The sequence below is a fragment of the Sapajus apella genome, unplaced genomic scaffold (genome assembly GCF_009761245.1).
Source record: "Sapajus apella isolate SASKATOON/1434 unplaced genomic scaffold, GSC_monkey_1.0 scaffold60, whole genome shotgun sequence".
NCBI lineage: Eukaryota > Metazoa > Chordata > Mammalia > Primates > Cebidae > Sapajus > Sapajus apella.
This window is the reverse complement of record NW_022437000.1, coordinates 8398108-8416439: the sequence shown is the minus strand read 5'-3', so window position 1 is coordinate 8416439 and position 18332 is coordinate 8398108. Positions and strand designations below refer to the sequence as shown.

Genomic DNA, 18332 nt, shown 5'->3' with positions numbered 1-18332 from the left:
ACCTCAGGCTCTTTGCTATTTCACTTCTGAGCAATTTTCCCAAGGGAAAAAATTTCAGACTCTGCCTTACTAGAAGAGGAAAGGGAAGGAAAACAATACTAGCACAATAAATATCACTTATCAAAATATTTAAAATTTTTCTGGCACTATGCCAAACAATTTAAAAACATTTTCCCCTTCACAAACACTATATAAGGTAAATGTTAATATTCTTATCTCTATTTAACATATAAGAAAACTGAGTCTTAAAGATGGTAGGTATTTAAACTCACCATTTACTCACTGGTGGAAACAGGCTTGAACTTAGTTCTGTTTGAATCCAAATCTCATGCTCTAAATGACTTAGCTGTACTGCGACTCATATGTCACAATTAGTTTACATGACAGTGTCAGGTTTATTCCAGCCTGACATTGGAACATTCTTACTTCATCCTGATTGGGAGAAAAACAAACTAAAATAACTGTTTTTCTCTTGTAAAAAGACTGAATTACATATAATCACAAACAATAAAAGTATTATTAAAAAACACATTTTGTTAACATAAGTGAAAACCTGGATTTTTTAATGCTTTAGATTTATAAATATAGCCCCATAAAATAAGTTGCCCCTAATAACAGAATGTGTCATGCCATAATACTTTGTTTAATACAAATGTAGGCGACTATGTTTAATTTCCAAATATAAATATGTCTAATTTGCCACATTAGTCTTAATGTCAGTTATAATATTCGTAACAACGACAGCAAGAAAGAATTGATTTTGTGTCAGGCATTTTTCTGAGCAAGCTACATCTAAATCTCAATCTCTCCCTATTACTCACAACCTCCAGAAGAGATATGTGTGTGTGTGTGTGTGTGTGTGTGTGTGTGTACATTGTGTGTCTTGTGAGTTAAAGATTAAGAAACTTAGAAAATTAATTTCAGAAATACCTGGCAAGTCAGAGATGAGGAAAAATAAGTGGCCCACACTGCTATCTCTAGATTTTCCTCCCCAGCAAGTATGGTGAGCTACAAGGCGTGAAATGTCTCCATGGGTGATGCAGCCTTGATTTGGTTCCTTGTGGCAGCCTTTCAGAACCCAACAGCAAGCAGGGAGGCATACTGGTCCAGTGCACGCCTCCTACCCACAGCCCAGGCCGCGAGCTGCCCATCTGAACTTCAGGTTCCTGCACACATGGCTCCTGAAATCCAGTCTGTAATTCCTCATGCTTGGGATTGGGAGCTTGCCAAAATGGCAGTCATTGCCTCTTTTCATTTTTATTTAGTTTCCATATGCCTGAAAATGGTTTCCATATGTCTGAAAATTGCATTAACCAAGATATATTTTTCTTAAAGGATTTAGTCATTTTTGTTGTTCTACTGATTCATATAATTTCTCCAAAATAATTCTCATAAACTATTGTTCATTGAGCATTAACACACACAGAATGTTTTTCTCTTACAAGATTTACAAGATTTTCTATAGATAAACCTAAAATGTCTCCGATTTTAATGCAATAGTTGTTCCTCATGATTAGAATTTTTCATCAAAATCTACCCTTTATTCTAGGCCAATTCTATTCACATCAAGTCTTACAAATAATGCTGTATTTTTTCTTAATAATTTGTATTTTGGTATCTAAATGATTATCAGTTTTTCAGTTTTTGTCCAATCTATCAATCTCCATGGTCTTTCCTGGGAGTTCATACAAAAGAATGTTCCACATGCTGGCTAACTTAAATATTTGAATGCATGGTGGCAATTTGATTTCAGCTTTAAAAGTCCATGTAACTGATGACCTATGTGGGGCAGAGAGAAACCAAAAGCTTATCTTCTGAGAACTCTTCAACCCGTAATGAATAACTCCTTAATGCTAACCTACTCTAGAGCTGATTTCCTGAGTCACAATTACCAGGCATGCATGCCCTCAATTAATTAATTAATTAATAAGAGCTATGAGTGGGTGATCTATTTGTTCAGGCTATTAAAAACATAAAAAAGCAGTGGTTTACATTAAAAAACGTATTTCTCCCTCATAAAACTAACCTAACACTAGCAGCATGAAAACTGGGCAGATATTTGAAGGCTGTAAGGACAACAGGAAATGGCAATTAAAGGAGGGTATTGTGGGGACACAGAGGAAAAGCTTCCCCTTCTCTGTCTGAAGACTTGCAGAAAATGAACGAACAAAAGGCAGATTCATAGGAGAAATGGGCATACAAGTTGATGAACATGCATAGCACAGGGGAGTCTCAGGACAATGATTACCCAACAACCCAAAGAGGTACAGGTGCTTATACACCCTTTTTCAGGAAAGATGAGGGAGAGTAAGAGTAAATCTTTAGGATTTTAGAAGAGATAGACAGAGCCAATGTTTAGATAATAGTTAATAAATAATTCACTTTGGGAATTAAATGGGACCAGAGAACAAACAGTAGTTTGGATGAAGTTCTTCTCGGTTCTAGGCATAGTGTTCAATTTTCAACCTTCTCCTCTTTGATATGAGTTCTTATCTCCTCTGATTAATGAAATGTCAGAGAAAGGATTGAAGGCAATTCCGTTACTCTTTGAGGGCCTGTTTTTTAGGTGCATAAGGGAATTTCAGAGAACAGCCTCATCCTGTGGCTTGAGAGAGGAGGCAGATTGAGAGATAAAATTGGAAGGAGGTCAGAGAGAATTTGAAGCTGCTTTCTTAGTTCAGGATGTCAAAGTATCATATTGTTTGAGTTCATTTTTTGAGCCCCAAAGTACAAAAGCACAAAATACCCCATTTTACACTTGACCTTTATCACAATTTAAATCTTTCTAAAGGTTAAAGATGTCATAAAATAAACTATGAAAAAGAAACAAACATCAGAATGAGAATAATGAGAAATTGATAATATGCTTAAATTTCAAGTGTGTATGTTCATTGTAAGGAAGAACATGTGATTGAACCCATCACTTTTGTGTTATGCTGTTTGTGAGACTAAAACATACAGTCTGACAAACCATGGAAACAAGAATCACTGGTGAAATTTTCTCTAAAATTAAACTAAAACAATATATTTAAACGTTGATTTTATGATAAATTCATTTTGTACATTTGTAATTTATTTAAAAAAATTGACTTGGGTTTATGTTTTCCTGTGTCAGCATTGAATTTCTATGAAGTTTGTGAACAAAGAATATATTCATTTGTATCAGTGATTCCTGCAGTTTTCTAACTGCAGGAAAATAGTGCTGTATTAAACTTTCTAGGTCCAGTGAAGATCTTTGGCACTTATAAATCCAGTCATGTCATGAATTGGAATATTTTCACTTAAAAAGCACAGTTGCACATTAAAAATGCGATAATGTTTATGTCTTTAAACTCTTTTTTGTAAGTAACCTTGGTGTGTATAATGGCAACAGAAGAGAATAAGAGAGTGCTGGTCTAGACTGAAACTACTCAGGAACAAACTCTTTGGAGGCTCCTGAATCTAAATTGGTGACTATCTAACAATTACCACCTTGAAGGATCTCAGAGTTGCTTATTGAAAATATAAAAGGGCATAAATCTGTATCAAACAGTAGACAATAGAAACTAAGAATGCAAAAAAAAAAAGTTCTCCAATTTTTCTCTCTAAATATCCAAATCTCTATGACCAGTGAAAACTATGGATCAGTGGATTTCAAATTCTTCAAGATTAAGGGACTAAAAACAAGGTGACTGCAGAGAAGCTTCCAGCAAGGCATGACTTTTGCGCACTTCCGGGTATGTCCAGAACATTGCCACCAAATGACCATTTGTGGATGAAAAGCTTTGCTAAAAGGAGAGTCAAGACTTGCAGCCAAGTAAAAGAGCCAGAGGTTAAGAGCTGGAAAAGTTACCCATTGGTAGAGGTGACTAGATTCCACAAAGTGGAGTCAGGGACATGTTTTAGAAAGACTCACACAGGGAAACCACGCTTGGAGTAAGGTTTAGTTAAGAAATAAAGAGATGGAGCAGGAGTCCACTGGGCTTAAGTCAACACTGAGAGTCAACTTAACAAGGTCTCACTTTTTATGCACAGCCTGATTTGCTTTGTTGGAAAGGAACTGCATCTTAATTTGAGCAACTGATTTTGCATACGAGGCCAAAAATTTATTTCAACATCAGTCACTTTGTAATTTGATTTGGAGTGTTAATACCTATAGGCTTTTATATTGAAGAAAACTATGTTTAATCACAAAAGTAAATATTAGCTATGAGAAGAAGTTGCAGCACGAATCCAGTTATAACCAACCTTTCCCACCCCATGAAAACATTGTCTTTGGCCCAGTGCAGTGGCTCATACCTGTAATCCCAGCACTTTGGGAGGCCGAGACGGGTGAATTGCCTGAGGCCAGTTCAAGACCAGCCTGGCTAACAAGGTGAAACCCCATCTCTACTCAAAATACAAAAAAATTAGCCAGGCGTGGTAACACATGCCTGTAGTCCCAGCTACTTGGGAAACTGAGGCTGGAGAATGGCTTCAACCTAGGAGGTGAAGGTCACATTGAGCCAAGATCATGCCCCTGCACTCCAGCCTGGGCGACAGAGGGAGACTCCTTCAAAAACAAACAAACAAACAAAAAACATTGTCTTTACTCAGCTTTCTAAGCACATAATCAGAACATTATTTTGGCACACTGCTTTTGGTTTTAAATAGAATTGCTCAAACATTGTATGGGAAAGTGATCTGAAGCCTCTAAAGCAGTATATCAATATAAATAATTGTTTCTATAATTACAGTAAACTCTCTTTCCAGGTTTCACTGTAATGTGAAAGTTTTAAGTAGTGTCATCCTCCTATTAAACCTGCTTTTCTATACATTTTTAATATTTTTTCAAGAAATTCTCGGTGCCAGCATTCTCCACAGCATACTTCCTGACTTCTCTAGGCCACACTGACTTAAACGCCTTTCTGAATTCTCTTTCACATGTTGTCCAAATGACATAATCTTGCACATAATTTCTTTGGTATTATTTTATATACATCCTCAATTAATCTAAATTTTTTGAGGACTGAGAGAAGATTTTAATAATTAGAAAATCTCTCAGAGGATGGCCAACAGATTCACTGCAAACATGGCACTTGAAATTTTCATATATGAATAGGTGACTTCTGAAGAAATGTGGCTGCATAGGTTAGATAATGCCTTTTCTGCTGAAAACAACACAAAAACAAAAAGGAGAATGAGAAAAAAAGACATCTACTTCTGTCAATACCAGATCCCAAAACATTATTAACAGCTGCTAAAATTAGCTAAGATTGGGCAGAAGCCACAGAAAAGGGTTTAAAAGCAGAACACAGGAGTTCAGAAAGCTTAAGCAAAAGCACATTTCCTGAAGATGAAGGACTCACCTGAAGTTGAAATGCTATGCCTCTTCTTTATGCCAGTAGAAATCAAGCCCAGAATGAGCAGAGCCAGGAGAAAATGTTCTCCTAAACCTTGTTTAGTTCAGGGGTACTGCAGAGATGGGCCGTACTAACTCACCAAGATAAACCACAGTGGCTGGAGGCATCTATTCTGGCAGAGCTATTTCAGCACCATGACACCTATTCTCTCACCTGATGCTTCTTCCCCAATAATCTTCAGGAGGGCCCAAGGGGAAGGTGGGTCTGAAGCATCTGTTAGGAAGTTATCATTACTTGAACAATGAACACTGACTGTCAGCCACAAATCAGGTACCTCACTGAACCTTCTTGTAAAAGGCCTGGAAGGACTTGGTGAAAGATTTCCTCTTGAAAACCAAAGCAGTGTGAAATTATCAACTCCTATAACAATTATCATTACTCGTATTTTACTATAATATTTCATTTTTATTAAAATTATTTAAGTATATATTTTTCTTAAATCATGAGGAAAAGGAATTATTATATTTTGAAAGTCTACTATAGTCAAAATACTTTCATATGTCTCATTTAGTTTTCATTTAAATTAGTCTATATTATGATAAAAAATGTATAGGCAAGTTCTACTTATAAAAATTCTAATCTCAATGTGATTTTAATTTGCATTCCTCTAATGACCAGTGATGATGAGCTCTTTTTCATATGTTTGTCAGCTGCATAAATGTCTCCTTTTGAGAAGTGTCTGTTCATACCCTTCACCCACTTTTTGAAGGGGTCGTTTTTTTTCTGTAAATTTGCTTAAGTTCTTTGTAGATTCTGGATATTAGCCCTTTGTCAGATGAGTAGACTGCAAAAATTTTCTCCCATCCTGTGGGTTACCTGCTCACTCTGATGATAGTTTCTTTCAATGTGCAGAAGATTTTTAGTTTAATTAGCCAACCACGTGACACGTGTATATCTATGTAACAAATCTGCATGTTCTGCACATGTACCCCACAACTTCAAGTACAATGAAAAAAATTCTAATCAAGTGCTAATGCCAAGAATTGAACCTGTGGCTTCTGCTCCTGAAATGCTTTATTAACCATACTTTTATTTTTTCTTCTAAACAGTGTTACTTGGTAGAGGTAAGGAAAGTTTAATAACATAATATTTAATGAAAACACAGACATTATTTAAAAATTACACTATCATGTTATCTACCACCGAGAAAGAATATGTACTGCCAGTTAACCTGTGATATGGAGAGTTTGCATGTCAATGATAGAAAGCACCTGATTATCAGTGATGTTAAATGCTACCACACATCTATCACAGATGCTAAAATGTAAAACAAGGATTGGGAGTGATGAAAATTTGATATGGTTAAGCTAAGAGAAAACTCAAACTTGAAAAATAAATTCCACAATTTTATAAGTGTTATAAATGATTGGACTTGAAATAAATTTGATTTGTAAAAACGTTGTGATTCATTAGTCTAGTCTTTTGTTAATAACCACTCAAAGGATAGTTTATTGCTGGTTGCTAATATACAGTGTGACTCAATTTTGGTTAACACTTGAAAGTGGTTGCGTCATTTTTATTTTGTATGATAAGAATGAAATAAAAGTTAAACATAATTCTCTTATCAATTACACATTTCCAGATATGAGAGGGTTCTTAATGCTAAATTCTGATTGTCAATGTATTTTGAACATTTTTGGTTCTTGACTCTTCACTCAATCACCTACTAGTAAGTTTCTTTTTGTTTACTAAGTTAACTTGACATACTTTTACTTACTGTTTTCCAAAAATAATCAATAAAACACTTATGCTTGAGTCAATAGTATCTTTGTTAAAATAGCAACTACTAGAATATATATTTCTGCCATGAGAGTGAGTATACTTTACTCAAGTTTTCATGATAAATTCAAGAGACATCTACTGAGGAAAATCAGAAGTTTCCATTTTCATAATTTGTTAAATTATCTATGAATTATCTCATAAAGTAGGAAAATAATTAGTGAATTAGTCTTGATTTTTTTGTTCTAACATTAAATGTATATGTCATTTTGCAATTGATATTGCCCAAAAACCCTGCCTTTTTCTTTCAAAGAGCATTTATGCTTATCTCATGGTATGGAAAATGCAATGTTTAAAAACCGTGTAGGTTTCTTTGATAATAGCCATACATTAATTTCTGAGGAACAAGAATTTTTAATCACTTTCTTCTTCATCTGACATCACCTCTCTAAAAAGAATCACAGAGAGTTTTATCTCTTTCTTGTATTTACAATTATATTTAAATAAACTTTTAGCATTATTTGCTGTTAAGGTGTTTTAAGCATAAAAAATGCAGACCTTAATATGTAGAATATATGATCATTATAAAATAGTTTTTTCCTGTAAGATAACCTTGCCTCCACAGATATGTTTAAAGCACGCTACGGTATTATAAAGTAGGCTGCATAAGTAACTAAGGTTTATTCCAGGTGGTAGCACTTTAAAATAATATACAGCTCCCACCTGTTGTCTGTCTATCTATCCATCTATCTGTCTGTCTATCTTCCTCCATCCATATGCCAACAGAACCCTGTTCTCAAAAGAGCTCGATTTTATCTAGCACAAATTGTGTAATAGAGGATTTGTCTCAGTTACACTGCTCTTTTTAAAAATTTGCCTCATTTCTCTACATTACTCCCATCAACTTGGTAACTTTCTGCTTCCTCTACCTGTATGAGCAGATGGGGGAATGGAGGGCAGGTCAAGCACCCAAACAGCACCATCCAAGTTTGGTTGGGCTCTACCACAGTAGCAGAAAGAGCAAGGCGATTCCTCACAGAAAGTTAAAACATCAGTGGAGAAAAAAAATTTAAGGTATGACCCATATAATAGCCTCTGTATTTTAAGATAAGCAACTGAAAACCTTAATTCCTTCACTCAAGTTATTTGAATATGTTTGCTCTTACAGAAGTAACTATTTTGCAAAGGACAGTTTGAGAAAAAGAAAATAAGTCTTTGGTGGTTATTTTCATTCAGAAATGTTAAGACAGCTTTTTCAAGTTTTATGGAAAATATGGAATATGTTTATAATAGACTCATTATATTTATTAGAAAAATATAAAAATTCATACTATAATGTTAGTATCTAGGCATAATTTGCAAGTGGAAACAAATAATTAGCTCCAAAAATTTGTCCTTTTAGCAGGCTACCAAGAGAGGCAAGGTGAGCTAGCCAACTCTTGGGCAGCAGGTATTTTTCATTGACTTGCATGGCTCCTAAGCATCTGTCTAATGCCTGTATTGCTCAAAATGTTAAAGTAGGATCCAGAATCTTTTATTTCTTTTTCTATTTTCGGAAACAGCTGTATTTGATATTTTTGAAAGACACGTCTTAGATCTTTATATATAAGTCTCTACTTCCCACCATGGTAAACTGAGATCATTCTCCTCCAGAACTTTAGCCTGTCCATTTTCATTTTAAAGCAAAGACCAGAGTCTGAACTGCAGAAAAAATACTATTTCTTCTTTTACATCAGGCAACTTTTGTTCCTAATGTGAACCCTCAGGTAATGAGTTCTCTATTCTGCTTTATACTCTGAAATGTCTGCGTAGAAGAGATGGTGACTCTTTATCCCCACGTACCTCGGAAGTGTTCCACTGGAACAAAAATCCTGCCTCAAAGCTGTGTTAATCTCACAGTAAGATGAGTGCAGAAGAAAATTCCTGTTCCTATGTCAGCCAGGCTTTTTCCTTTCCAAATGCAAAGGTAACTATTGAAACACTCAATAATTCTTATATTTGTGCTCTAAAACCTGACTACCTTTGATACAAACACTTAGGGTTTATCTGTTTTCTCAGAAATCTGTTAAGTATCCTAAATTCTAAACCTGTTATTGGCAATAGACAATAGTGCTGTCAGGGAAAAGAAGGAAGACAGAGCATACAGAAGAAAAGGAAACAGATTCAAAGAACAGAAGAAAATGGATGTAAAATATGAATCTACCCATAATATCAATCAACCTAAGTCTGTTGTCCAAAGCCTTCAACATCTTAATTTCAAGCTCATTTGAAAGACACCTCCTTTGGAGAAGTCTAATAAGTCTCCAGATGGTCACGTCCTGAGAAAATGTATCACTATTTTTGGCCATTTTTGGAATTGTGCATTTAATTCATATTTATGAGAAAGGTAAACTTGTAGTAATTTTAATCTATTGTGATTACTGATATGTTGATTTATTTTCACATATTTTTTTCTTATGATTTATTCTGTTTTTCCCTTTTTTACCCCTTTCTTCTTTTAAATTAATTGAGGGCTTGTTTTTGATTTGTTTAGTTTTCACACTTCATTTTTCCATCTATTAGTATGAAGGGTATACTCTCCTTGTTATTTTTTAAACTGGTTACCATGGGTAGTTTAACATGCCTATTTAATTAAAATTATTAAAATTAACCTCCATAGGAATAACAGATAATGTTAACTCCTTTCACTTTTTCTCTCATTCTTGTTAATTTTATACAATACCTTGGTTCTATATTATCTATTTTTTCAATCACAAATTAGAAATTATTATGATTGCTTTAGTGAGTCCATACATTCTTAGATTTACTCACCCATTTTCTATCACTTTTGCTTTCTATTCATTTATGTATCTCAGATTTGCTCTCTAGAGTAATTTCTCTTCTCTCTGAATTTTACCTTCTCAGGTTTCTTTTAGGAAAGAATGGTAGTAAATTTCAGAGTTATTCATCTTTATTTTACCCTTGCCCTTGAAAGACAGTTTCACACAGTTTAGAATTTAGTGATTTTTTTTTTTTGTCCACACTTCAAATGGTTCAGTTTGGCTTAGAATGTCCTCACCATTGACTGTCCATAATGCAGCTGTGATCTCAGCCTTGTTCATTTCAGAAGACCCATACAGAATGGCCTTTTAAAACATCTTCCTAAGATCTAGGGAAAATATTTGAAAGAAATTGCAAGATTATGCCCTTAGATAATTGCACTCAGTGAATCCCTTTTACTATAATTTTTGACTCCTACAAATACCAAATCCTGAGAGAAGTGATTTCATAATTTTATATAGTTTTTCTGTTAGAAATGCATCAACATAAAGATGTGTATTAGTTTCCTAGGGCAGTGGTAATAAATTACTACAAACAGGGTAGCTTCAAACAATAGAAATTTATTATCTCTCAGTTCTAGAGGCTATAAGTACAAAAGAAACCAAGGTGTGAGCAGGGCCTCAGTGCCTCCGAAGACTCTGGGAAAGCGTCCTTCCTTGCGTCTTCTGGTTTCCTGTGGCTCCACGTGTTCCTTCATTTGCGACTGCATGACTTCAATTTCTACTTCACATGACCTTCTTCTTCTGTCTCAGTATCTCTCCTTTTTTGTCTCTTATAAAGGCCTATGCTAATCCCAGATGATCTCATCTTAAATCCTTACCTTAATTATACCTACAAAGACTGTCATTCCAAATAAGGTCACATTCTGAGGTCCTGAGCAGATAGACCTATTGGTAGCCACACTTCAAGCCGCCACAAGATGCCTCAGCATTTGACGAAAGCTGTAGAAAAACCGAGCTTGAGATTACATACATTTTTATTCTAAAACTCTAAAATGTGGCAGTAGAAAAACCAGACTTTTAACTAGGAGTTAGGGTTTTCTAGTTTTTTAATAAATTTCTTAATTTTGTCATTGGAAAGTTGAAATAAGTGATACATTTTACCAGCTCATGGTGATTCAGCTGACAACACTTTTCTGTTCTCTCATCTATGTGGCTTCTGGAGTCAGCACTCAGGATGACATGAGCCCATTGTTACCTTTTGTGTGATAATTACATCTGTTAGGCATTGACAGATTTGCCTGATGGACAAGTCTCCATACTAGATCTATAACTTACAAGGATACTTGAAACCACTAAGAAATTGTACTTTCTAGAGAAGTTATATTAAATACAGTTCCAAAGATTTCATTTCCTATAGAGAACACTATGGGAGAGTAAGATGAAATAGAGTTTTGAAAGATGCTGGGGTCAAATTTTTTCCAGCTCTTGTGGTCTCCTTCTATTATAAGGAATTTTGGTGAATGCAGTCTAGAAAGTATGTGTTGTCAGCCTTCTCTCTTCTATCATTTCTCAGCAGAGTGGAGTCATCCTTAAACTGTCATCTCTCCTTTATAGAGTTGAAACAATTATGTAAGAACATAGAGGTTTCATGCGGTTTTTGTCACAGTCAGCATGCCACTGGACATGTCCAGAGTTAAAAACCATTAAAATGAATTTAATGCTTGTGAAAGTTGCTGATGTAGGAAAGGCTATGTCTTATTTTGTTGGTTTTTTAAATTCAATTGTCTGTATAGAGAGCATCAGATTCTCTCTCTCTCTCTCTCCTTTTTTTTTTTTTGACAATTTATTTTACTTATAAAGGGGCTAATTCCTTGAGCTCCAAGAATATCATCCATTTTTTATGCCAACAAAACCACTTATAAAATTCTTATAAAGAAGTCGGAAGTATTTTAACTAATTCATTTGTATGACATGAACAGTAAGTCTAGACTATCTTATGGACAGAATGTGTTAGGTTCAGAGAGTTGATTCAAAGGCTAGATGGCTACATTTTAGGCAAATAACTGAGTGGATTTTCCTCCTAGGTGTCAGTTCTCTTCTGAAGACATTCTGGCAATTGGTAGCCCCTCAAGGGACTTTCAAGTGTCTAGGTTGTTTAAATGTATGTGCCCATTTACAAAAGTGATTTAGGCCTTCCTTTAATCGTTTCAGATCTTACAAATGTTGTATTTGACCGAGTGTAGAAAGTTATCACAAGACAAAAGTATGCCAGATTGCAGGGTCATTTATTATGCTGGCGACCACAGAGGACTCACGTCTCTCCAACCTGTGGCCGCAACAGGAGGGTGCCACGATTTTTTATACCCAAAAAACCACCTTGGGAGTGGGGGTGAGGGGCAGGGATGGGGATGAAAAGGCTTCAGACATTCCGAGGGCTAGTGGATTCTGTAAATTACCTCCTGGGCAGAGATGAGGGTGGGGGTCTCCGGACATTCCAAGGGATGGGGACTTTTGTCATTCCGTTTGTTACTTAAGTGGTTTACAGAAGTCAAGATAAACATTTGTTTACACATTATCTGGTTAAGGTGGAAATCACAGACCTTAGTTACTTATTACAAGCCACAGGAGCCAGGATGGAACTAGCTTGGGCTGCTTAGTCTGGCAATTGCCGGTAAGCAAAGGCTAGCAATTCTGGCAGTTACTGATAAGAAAAGGTAAACAGCTTTACATAGTTTTGAAGAACAAACTAACAGTTCTATTTACAGAGGCCAAGGACAGTAGTTATTGTAAGGAGAATGGGGCAGCCATTTCAACTTATCTAAAAACAGTTTTGCATTTTATAAAATAGTTTTGCTCTGGTTCTGGCTCTAGGCCAGCACAATATCACACAAATAGCTATACTAAAAAGTTGCCGTTGAGGCCAGTTTGGGGGAAAATATACAGAATAGAATACAGAACAGATACATGCTAGAATTTTATATCCAGAAAATATCCTAAAGATGATCTAGCTCTTGTTCAGACACCCTGCATGGCCACCCAAGGGCCGTGTTCACCATTCTGCTCATTGCATATAATATGACGCTGGCCTTGAACCAGACTTTTATGCACTGAAGCGAAGACAAATTTCCAAGATGCCATCCCACTGAAATGGTCCCTTTCAAATGCTACCTTGGGAGACATTAACAGTATTTTGTAATACCAATAGTAATCAGAAAACCTTTAAATCTTAAAACTAGCCACTGTTGGTTATCTCATCTGCTCAAGAATAGCAGAAACACAACTGAGATAATTTTTGAGACTCCTCTGAGCCCATCTGATATCCCTGGCAAGCCTATGGAAGTGAGCTATTTTCAGCCTGTGTTTTAAACCCTTCTGCCAGAGTGCCAGCCCTGGCCCAAGAGTTAGGATCCAGAAATATAAAACTCTAAGAATGTTTCTCTCTTCAAATCAAGGGGGATATTAAACTCTGTAGGGCAGATTTAAAGCATTCAGCAGAAGGGCTTTTACATACAAATACTAAACCATAAGAGTCTTGCATAGAGTAATCCGTTGGGGTTTTAAAAGTAAAGGAAAAATCTGAACTTTGAATGCTGAGTTAGACTTCACCTACCAGGGGAATTAATCTGGAAGCTCTCTGATTTTTTCAGTTAAAAGCTATCTTGTCTGTTTTTACAGAAAAGAACACTGAACCATTCAGTACACTACAGGGGATGCTACAGGGAACTCAAGCAAATATAAAATATGGCACCTGTCTCTGAAACCCTTACATGACTATTTACAGACGAGAAAACTGAAAACAATAAACAATGCAGGAAGTAGTCAAAACATATATATATATATATATATATATATATGTCTCAGGCCATCTTTCTTGAGACCCTGGAAGAGGGATACATTGAGATCAGAGTGTGGACTGGCATCAGAATGGCAAGATTGGTAAAAAGAAATAGACATAGCAGTTATAAATTGAAGATGGGAGGAGAGGAGACCAGGCTCAAGTTGCTGAAGCAGTGGGCTTGAAGATAACATATTCACCTTCTCTTGATTGTTCCTATTCTTCAGGGGACTGTGTCAAAGGCTGTGAGCTCCAGCAGCCTCCCCAGAGGTAAGCGTATATTGTAATACAAATGGGAGTCACTGCTGGTTATCTCATCCTCCCAAGAATTGCAGAAATGCCATTGAAAGAGTTCTTGAGAGTCATCTTTAAAAGTCAGGTGAAAAATCTGAACCTGGAATGCGGAGTTAGACTTCATGTACGAGGGGTGAATGGTGGTCTGTGGTCCTCAGGTGGACCACAGGTTCTGTCTTCCGGAAACCCCATACCTGCTCTGGTAACAAACAAACCTTTATGTAGAACTCTTTTCCCATGACTTAGAAAGTTTTGACTCTTTTCTCTCTCTTGCACCAGATTTGGGAAAAGCTGGGAAGAGCTCACAAAAGTTTGCCTGGTGTACATAACAAGCCAGTGGATTAGCACTGACCCAAGCAGAGCCAATCAAAATGTTCCAAGGTCATTGCTGGATCTATCAGGAGGAATGTTATTTTGATTTCTTTGGGCTTGTTAGCCAGAAGAATGATGAGGGCAGGAACTTCTCGTTTCCATCTTGGCCACCACTTGAGGGCAGCCTTTCAGGGAGCAAGACTGTTTCAACTTCTGGGTCCCACGGAGCTCTTGGACTGCCAGCTACATGTCATGAAATTCGCTTTACTTTCTGTCAGCGAATATGTCATCTGAAACTAAAGGAACCCTAACACAGAAAACCAAAACAGCTTTATTCACAATGACTACATAACCCTGATATTCACGTTACCTTCTATGTTTCATGCAACTTCCTCTTCTTTAACTAGTTTGTTACTAGTTTTGAGGAAGGATTTCTGCTTTGCTCCTATTGTCTGGCTATGATGCGACCATAGACCCTGTCCTGTATTTTACATCTAAATCTGTATGACAAGGGTCTTAAGTTTTCTTAATAAAAGGTTGTGGACTAAAACTTTATGATGTGGATTAATTAACAATAACATGGAGAAATCAGTCTGATCATTCCCACTCTTAAAAGTGGTCATTCATATATATCCTGATTACATACCATTCACATAACATTTATACTTCTTAGCTCCCTTATGCAAGAATTTAATAAGTGTCTCATTAATAACATTAACAAGTGTCTCATTAATAACATAAACAAAAAGGAAAATCAAGGGAATACCCAAACACCATTTTATAGACATGCAATGAGTTGCAAGAACACTATACAAGCAGACCGGTAGAATGCAAGTACATTTTTTATTTTGGGAGTGGTCAAGTGTTTCTCATTTTAGAACCATTAAATATGAAATAATAACACAGACCAGACTGTTAGAAATGTGATATCGTGTAGAGCAAAGCCACACAGTTGTCAAAAATAACCTCTTGAAAGAACCAGATGTCACAAAATGAAATAGCCAAAGCCAGTTGATAAAGCCCAGTTGATTCTCTAAATGCAGTGATTTCTTGGGGCTTATTCCACTGTTGGTTTGCAGCAAATCATTTGTCAATCATAATGCCATTTACCACAATTATTCCTAGTCCCTACCTAGTCCCAAATCAGGACCACTGATGGACAGAATTTATAGCTCACTTCATTTTGTAAAATATTTATATTGAGACCATGTGAGACCTTCAGGGCTTTAAGGGAAAAGTTGCATAATAGTATTTTTTAGATGTTTCTTTTTGTCTTTGCTAAACTCAAGTCTGCAAACACAAATGGTCACTTTGCACAAGGCATTGCATTGGCTGCATCAAACAAACCTGAACAAAAATAGCCTCTGCTCACAGGAAGTCTGTGATTTGATTGAGAGGAGACATACAGTATAATGCAAACTGTTATCCACACACATATATTTCACATACTGTTTAAGGAACACCCTGGACTGACATTTCAATACTGTGAGAGTTTCTATATAAATCTGGGTTTGCAACTTCTGTTGACTCCAATTGTAAGGAACCCTCAGTGTCAGTGGATAAATTGATGCAAGACTTTTTTCTCCTTAGCTCAGCTAGGTCTGGGTTCTTGTCTCATGACCAGGAAGAAATAGGCAGGTGGACATCAAAGAGTGACCGGAGTAGAATTTACTAAGCAGAAAGGAAAGCTTTCAGCAAAGAGAGGGGTTCTGAAAGCAGGTTCCCAGTTGCCCCCTTGATAGTTGAATACCAGGGATTTTTTATGTTTAAATTGATGGGACTGGGTTCCCTGTTGTATAAGGTGCGAATTTCTGGTGGCTCCACCCCATCCTCTCAGTGTGTATGTGGGCCCTTAGTCCACTGTGGTCATTGTTTGGGAAGCCTCCTTTGCAAGTTCCCTTATATGCAAGCACCTGTGGGGCGAATCAGAGGCTCTCCAGGGACCCTTCCCTTACAGTCTGCCTGAAGCAAGCTGGCTAACTCCTTTCAAAATATTCCAGGCGCAGGGACTCTCACTGGCAGTCTTGTAGTCTCCAGAGTGCAAACTCCAGGCTTTGCTGTTTTTCTGTGACAAGATTGTAGAGCTTATGACAATCATTTAAGAGGTTCCAATGAGTTTCTCCAATTCAAGATCATGGGACAAAAGCATATTGAATCTCTTACTGATGTTTTGATTTATTTCAACTTGTTTCACAGAGTTGTTAAGAGAGTAAGTTTATGTTATGTGGGTGTGGGGTTTTTTTTAAACCACAATAAGAAAAATATATGTGGTTATATATATCACCTTGGGCAAATTACGTAAACATTTTTTATTTGAACAAGTAAAAATTGTATATATTTATGGTGTACAACATGATCTTTTGATATATGTATAAGCTGTGGAATGGCTTAATTAAGCCATTTAACATATGTATAAATCATAAATATAAAATGTGGGGGAGTGTGGAGTAAATAGCACAGATTTATTTCGTGAGATAAAAGTTAAGGTATAATCAGCTTAAAGTAGATTACTACAACTGTAAGCTATTTTATGTAAGCCTAATGGTAACCATGATGAAGAAAGCTATAGTAGATATAAGTATTAGTTTTAAAGTCCTCGTGTGATCGTAATTGGCAGCCCTAGCACAGAAATAAATGGCTAGGATTAAAACAACAGATTATTTTTGGCAAGTGACATTATTGCACAAAATTAGAGAGTAGGAATATGTATAAGCGCATAGTTGCAATCTTATTTCTAAGTTCAATAAAATAATGAAATTAATTGCAGATGCGAAACTGTCATGACCTCTTTAGTTCTCAATCATTTTGACAACTTCCCATCACACAGGAAGTCATACTACTTAACTCATTTTGACAGGAAACTGACTAACTCTTTTTTCCAAACTAACTACTTTGACTTAGAACGCCAATTTTTCAAGACATCGGAACATCAGTCTTTTCTTTCTTTTGCATCTTAAGTACTTATCTCTTATGGAACATTGCAGAAAGCATTTACAAATGACCAACTATTTTAAAGTAAAGTTTCAAGCTTAATTTTCTTTCAAATTAAGGAAATTAATGAACCAATGAAAAAGTCCCTTTTATTAGATATTCTTTTTATGCCTACTAACCAGCCCTGGGAAAATGGTCTATGGGTTGAAAAATGCAATATATGCAATACTAATCTGGCAACGCACATTCCTGTGATCTTTTGAAACTCAAGTAATGATAGTCCAAAAGTCCTGCCAAGCATAAATTGCCATTGTAAATGAAGAACACGTCTATTCACATTCAAATGACTCATTACTAAGGCTCTGTTCTGGTATGATTTACCTGCCTATATTTACACTGACTGGGAAAGAACAATGGCATTTTGCTCTTAAAATAAATGAGCTTCTCAGAGCTGACCAGCTGACCATCTTCCTCTTGCTTTTGACTTTGCCTCATAGTATCTGGATTTCCTTTAAAATTTTCTAGGTGGCTTAAGGATTCAATTCGAATGGTGACCATAAATTGAAATGTAGTGGAGAAAGTAGTCCATATTTTAAGGGCCTTCTGTGCCATACTGTTGATTGATGAGGTTTATTGACATTAAAATAAAAAACAAAAAGTTTTGGTAGCAATATACAGAAAACAACAATGCAAATAACTGGCTTTTAACCTTTTGTTTTATATTTCCTTGTCCTTTCTTGCTTGCTTGTTTGCTTGCATTTTTGCTTTCCTTTTTTCCTGCCTTTCTTTTTTTGCGGTGGCGGGGCTGGTATTGGCAGGAAATAAACGCTATCCTTTAGGAGCAGTAAGTTCCACCTCTGGCATGGAGAGTAACGACATATGCTATTTGAAATTCTTCTGTAACAAAATTTTGCCCCTGGTTACCCATTTACTTGTATTAGTATAAACACGTGTTTTTTTTTTTAAACGTACTTTTGTATATAAACCCACTTTACATTGTTTATTTTGTTGCTTACATTGTTTCCGCTTTGTCCATTGGGAGCTCTTTCAGATCGGCTCCTGTGTTCTTATGACGCAGTCCTGTCTTTTTGTTTGATT

At 36.1% G+C, this 18332-nt stretch overlaps 2 long non-coding RNA genes across 2 annotated transcripts in view; both read left to right on the top strand.

The window, feature by feature from the left end:
- Nucleotides 1-18332, top strand: part of LOC116528793 — a 171257-nt gene that overhangs the window by 95705 nt on the left and 57220 nt on the right. The gene's annotated exons all lie outside the window — the stretch shown is intronic.
- On the top strand, nucleotides 9796-13667 carry LOC116528794. Its single transcript, XR_004259203.1, has 3 exons — nucleotides 9796-12084; nucleotides 12408-12409; nucleotides 12758-13667. It is a non-coding gene; the product is annotated as an uncharacterized LOC116528794 (long non-coding RNA).